Source organism: Suncus etruscus, chromosome 2, assembly GCF_024139225.1.
Source record: "Suncus etruscus isolate mSunEtr1 chromosome 2, mSunEtr1.pri.cur, whole genome shotgun sequence".
Classification (NCBI taxonomy): Eukaryota; Metazoa; Chordata; class Mammalia; order Eulipotyphla; family Soricidae; genus Suncus; species Suncus etruscus.
The window spans coordinates 6,528,534-6,534,779 of record NC_064849.1 but is presented as its reverse complement, the minus strand read 5'-3'; positions in this window follow the sequence as shown (position 1 = coordinate 6,534,779).

Genomic DNA, 6,246 nt, shown 5'->3' with positions numbered 1-6,246 from the left:
CCTGAGGAGCTGGATCCTGGTTCTCCAGGCCCTGGGTTGGAATCCTACCACCCCCTACGTTGAAATGCAGCAGAAGGGGTAACTGGGAGCTCCACATGTTTAGTTCAGTGACTGATTTCTCAGGAGAGGGTCTGGGGTACAGGCTGAGAGATGGTCTGGTAAATGAGTGTTGGGTGAGACCCCAGGATTGATGGGCACAGAGCTCATGAACACCAAGAACTCACAAAATAAATGCATGTCCAGCTGATTTGGGGTATGTGGGGCTCCACCTGGCAATGTTCAGCAGCTCCTAGGTGGCCTGGGGATTGAATGAGGGTTAATACTACTGCAAGGCAAAACCTTAACTTGCTCTAATAACTCTGATCCTCAACTAAGTATTTTTCCCAGATTATTGTTTGTGTTTGTGTTCTCGACACACGGAGTATTTTGGCAGGGTATCATACTGTGCTTCTGTTCAGGGATTACTCCTGGTTGTGCATTATGGGATCAAATTGGAATGCTAACCTAGAGTTTGGCAGTGTACAAAGTACACCACCAGTATTTAATATCCAGTCCAGGGGTGGGGTGGGGTAGAGCACATTCTGTGGTGCTCAGGGGTTACTCCTGGTCTGTGCTCAAGAAAGGCTCAGGGGACCAAATGGGATGTTGGGGATGAAACTCAGGTTGGCCACGTGCAAGGTAAATGCCCTCCCCCACTTTGCTATCACTGACCCCCCGAAATCTATTCTTTTATTTTTGGTTTTTGGGTGGCGTACAGGGGTTTACTCTTGTCTCTGAGCTTTGAAATCGCTCCTGGTAAGCTTGGGGAACCAGCTGGGATGCCAGGAATTGAACCCAGGTCTGTCCCCTGGGTCCAACCACATGCAGGAAAACACCTACATCCTGTGCTATCTCTCCCCACCCAATAATACTCTTCACTCTTTTTTTTTTTTTTTTGGTTTTTGGGCCACACCCGTTTGATGCTCAGGGGTTACTCCTGTTATGTGCTCAGAAAACGCCCCTGCTTGGGGGGGACCATATGGACGCCGGGGGTCGAGAACCGCGGTCCTTCCTTGGCTAGCGCTTTGCAAGGCAGACACCTTACCTTCAGCCGCCACCTACCCGGCCCCCCCAATTAATACTCTTAATTAAGATCACACTGAGATAAACTGGAGTCATTCAAATAGATTTTGAAGGCCACTAGAGGTAAGATGTAGGTAAGAAGCATATGTAGTCTACCTAGGTTGCATGCCCTACATCCCAAGCACCTCCAGGATCCCTGAGCAGAGTGTGGCCCAAAATCCACAAGAGCTCCAATGGGGAAGCTATGACGGTCGAATGGGTGTTGCTTTGCACACCAAGCACCGAGCTTCCAGTGCAGCCCAGAAACCCTGAATACTAGGACAGCCTTGGTGCTGCAGGCCTCGAGTTGCCCTCAGCCCCACTTTTTCTTTTCTTTCTTTCTTCCTTTCCTTTCCCTTTCCTTTCTTTCTTTCTTTCTTTCTTTCTTTCTTTCTTTCTCTTTCTTTCTTTTTCTTTCTTTCTTTCTTTCTTTCTTTCTCTCTTCTCTTACTTTCTTTCTTTCCTTCCTTCTCTTTCTTTCTTTCTTTTCTTTCTTTCTTTCTCTTTTTCTTTCTTTCTTTTTCTTTTCTTTCTTTCTTTCTTTCTTTCTTTCTCTTTCTTTCTTTCTTTCTCTTTCCATCCTTCCTCCTTCCTTTCTTTCCTTCCTCCCTCTCTTTCCCTTCCTTCCTTCCTTCCTCTCCTTCCTTCCTTCCTTCCCTCCCTCCTTTCCTCCTTCCTTTTCTCTTTCTTTTTTTTTGGTTTTTGGGTCCCACCCGGCAGCGCTCAGGGATTCCTCCTCGCTCTACGCTCAGAAATCGCTCCTGGTAGGCTTGGAGGACCACGTGGGATGCCGGGATTCGAACCACCGTCCTTCTACATGCAAGGCAAACGCCTTACTTCCATGCTCTCTCTCCCGCCCCAGCCCCACATTTTGGGGACGTGATTCTGAGACTCTTGGAATCTACTCGGAGTACCCCTAAACCCTGGAGGAAAAATTATTAGTATGGCAAATTTTATGCTTTACATGTCTTCCTTCCCCAAACTAAACTGAAATAAAATCTCAATACATTGAAGTAAAATTTCAATACATCGAAATAAAATAAAAATCCGTGTGAGGCCCACCAGGGGGATCATATGGGGTGCAGGTGATGGACTGAACATGGCTCGGCCTCCCTGCATAGATATGCCTCTGGCTCCCAGTCGCCATTGGGCAGCCTTTCCAGGGGTTCGGCCTGAGGCTGTGTTAGGACACTCTCCTAACCGGGGGGCTCGCGTTTCCTCCCCCCTGCACTGCGGCAGCAGGAATGATGGAGACGCGCGCTTGCACGGCGGCAGCAGAGAAGAGAGAGAGAAAGAGAGAGAGAGAGAGAAGAGAGAGAGAAGTCTCGGGCCTGGGCAGATTCATCGTCTCCCATCGGGAGAAGACAAAATGGCGCCAGCGCCTAGCGGAGGGGGCGTCCGAAGGTCCCGCGGGGCTCAGCGCCGCGCTAGGACTACAACTCCCAGAATGCACCGAGCCAGAGGCGGAACGCCAGCGCACCACTCAGAGCGGGGACCTTTGTGAAGAGCGCGGCGAGTGAAACCGCTCTTCGCCCCGCCCTTTTCCCCACGGCCTGACGGGAGTACGGTAGTAGGTTCTCTCTCACTGACCCTTCCCCCCTCCTGGAGGCCCTTGAAAGAACTACATTTTCCCGTAATGTACCCGCGGCGCCCTGCGCACGGGCCGCGGAGCGCACTACGTTTCCCGGCGAGCGTGCGCGGCGCGGTGCGCCCTGACGGACGGACGTCGACGACGTTGCGACGCGCTCAGGTGTGGTCGTGCTGACGTGCAGCGCGCGGCCCGGGCGGGGTGTTGAGTGGCGCAGCAGTCGGCGCCCGGCTGCGGGCCCGTGGGAAGCCAGGAGGGCCGCTCGTGGGGTCGAGCTCGGCCTAGGACAGACCGGCGACGCGCGGGGGGAGCCACGAGGTCCAGGCGCCGGGGACCTTAGGAGTTCGGAGAGCGGCGGGCGGCCTGGACCTCTACCCCCCTCGGAGGCGGCGGAGGGTGAAGAGACAGAGGGTGAGGAGGACAGCGCCACCCGGGTGGGGGAGGGGTGGAGCCCCAGCGCGCGCGGAGCGCGGAGATAGCCCGGGCCGGCGCGCGTACGCGCACGCGCATACCCGCTCCGAGCATGCGCACGCGCACTCGGCGCCCCGAGCGCTCGGCCGTGGGCGCGCCCGCCCGCCCCCTCCCCCGTCCCCCCTCCCCTCAGCAGTTTCTTGGGCGCGCGCCCCCTCCCCCACGGCCGCGGCGCGCGCCGCCGCCTGGGGCTCGTTCGCGCGTGCGCACCTGGGCCCCCGCCTCCCCTTACGCATGCGCTGTGCTCCCTGGCAGCCGGCTCCGGCCGACATTTTGGCGGCGGCTTCTGTGGCAGCGGGAGCGCGGGCGGCTGCCGCCGCTTCCCCCCCCGCCCCAGCCCCGGGGCTTCCGAAAGGAGCCCGAGGCCCGGGACAGCCCCGCCGCTCGGCTTCCCGTCCCCGTCCCTCCGGGTGGAAGAAGGAGCCCGCCAGGTGGGCTTAAAAGCCGCGGCCCGAGTCGCCCGTTGTCGCGGCCGGGCTGCCGCCGCCGCGCGTTCGACCGCGTTGGCCTAGGTACGTAGAGGCGGCGCGCCGGCCTAACGTCCCTCGGCTCTGGAGCCCTCGGCGGCGCCGCGCCTCGCCGGAAGTCGTGCCGCCGCCTCGGATGGCACTTCCGGCGCCCGCGCGTGGTCGCCCCAACGCCCTTCGCTCGGGCCCGTCTGAGCCCGCCTCGGTGCAGGGTTCGAGCACAGCGGCCCCGGCTCTCACCACCACCCCAAGGGGCGACTTGGCTCTTCTTGGTCCTGCGCACACACGCCCCCCCGCCCCTTTTTTAAATACCACCTAGCAACCCTAGACGTCCTCCCGTGCCGTGGAATGCCTTTTGGGGCCCTGGGCCCGCCCGCCCGCCCGCGGTTGCCATTTTACCGACGCTTTTCCTTTCCACTGGATGGACGCTCGCCAGGCCGCATTTGACATCGGAGCCGCTCTTTTCTTAGCTCCGTGTGATTAGGCAAGGAACGAACGAGTCGCTTGTGTGCCCTTCGCAGCGTTTTATTGTCACTATTACCGTTTTTGTTGGTTTTTTTTTTTTTTTTGGTTTTGGGGGTCCCACCCGGCAGCGCTCAGGGGTTTACTTCCCAGCTCTACGCTCAGAAATATGGGCATATGCCGGGATTCGAACCACCGCCCTTCTGCATGCAAGGCCAACGCCCTACCTACCTCCATGCGATCTCTCCGGCCCCCTTTTTTTTTATTCTTTTCTGCCCTCTCGCTTGGGGTTACGTCTCCGCGTCCCCACCCACCCACCCAGTCCTCCCTCGTTTGAGAAGTCCCCTGGTTTGGGTGACTTGGGTGCGAATCGTTTGTTTAACTCTTAGCCCCCCCCTTTTGATTCGAGTGGCTTGAAACGCTGTGGTTCTTCTTCGTCCTGCACACCCCCTCTTCCCCCCCCCCCCCCCCCCCTTTTTTTTTATCAATCGCACTTGGTTATTAACCCTACACGGTTTTCCAATTTCGTTGTGACAATCCCTTTTGGGGGTAGCAGCTACTGGTTTTCCCCTCCCATAGGAGTGGGAGGATTGTTGTGTGAGGTGGTATGGAAGTGTGGGTGAATGGTTATTAATTCATTAGTCGCAGGTCAGAATTTTGGCAGGGCAGCAGGAATGAAAGGTTTAGAGAGGCACAGGAGGACCTAGATTGTGAGTGGGGAGATTGAAATGAAAAAGGGAAACTGGGTTGGAAGGTAGAAAAATGGATTTCTTTGCCCACCAACTTTGATTTTCTCATGTTTTTGCACTTTCCTGGCGTTTACCTCATTTGTTACCCCCTAACCCTTATATGTTGGGTTAGCTTCTGACGTTTTTCCTCGCTGGTTAGAGCAAATAAAATAGCCGGGAGCTGGGGATATTTAACCTGTTTCTCAAAGTAAGCTCTCTTTATGCAGTCTGTACAGATGTGTGTACATATGTATATATGGGATGCATTCAGATATTTGTTTTTGGAGCTTAAAAACTTGTTTTTTGTTTTGCTTTGATTTTGGGCCACACCTGGCAGCGCTCAGGCTACTCCTGGCTCTGCTTTCAGAAATCAGTTCCGTTAGGCTCGAGGGGACCACCTGGGATACCAAGGAGGATTGAACCCTTGCAAAAGCCCTACTCGGTGCTATCGCTCTGGCCTAACCTTTTCGTTTTTTTACCCATGTGCCCCCGCACTGCTTCATTTTATTTTTAAACCCACTTTTGACTTTTCCCATAACTTTCAATAATCTCTCCACTTTGCAGTTTGGGTTTCTCCTCTGGGATAATAAATATGTTTATACTCTGAAAACTTCAGGTAGAACGCATTGGAGAAGGAAGTAGATGTAGGCAAGTAATATAAATAAGCAGAACAGGGTATTGAGGGCCATGCAGAAACATGTTAGGGTTCTGACAAGTTGAAAGAGAATCTAGGAGAGGCATGGAGGCAACACCTGGAAAAGGTAGAGGGCAGAACTGGATGAGAACAGTTAGGAAGTAAATAGAAGGGTCTATTAGGGACAGTTGCTATTTGACATAAATAAAAGTTATGAAGTCCTAGTTTCCTGTGTAATTTTAGAGCAAGGGATGAAGAAATCTGGAAGTAGTTTAGCAAAATGAACCTTGTTTGTGTTTATCAAGAGCAGTGGGCTGAGAACAGGTAATATTTAGCGAGCAAGGAACTAGTGAGATGTGGGTGAGCTGCAAGTTGTGATGGAATCCTGCTAGTAAGGAAATTGGAGGAATTGAGTCAGGATAGTTGATAATATTGCTTATCGAGGAAATGGCTACTTAACCATGTTAGGTGAAATATGTGGTGATATATCAAGCTTGTGTTTCTGATTTGCATGTTGACTTTCAGTCCGTGTGCTGGGCTGTATAAGACAGTTGGTGTCTTTTAACCGATCAGTCCAATTGGATGGATGAGCTCTGATCTAGCTACCTAAGGGACTGTGATCTATTTTTGCACTAGAGTAGGCTGAAAGTCAGTTCTCGGAAGACTCTGGGTTTGCACTGCAGACCATTGGGTGTCATTGATCTGTTGGTGGTTTTTCTTGTTTTGTTTTGCTTTTGGTGCCATTTTGAGTAGTTGATGAATATGCCACTCGTGTATTTGGTTCAAAGGAAAGTA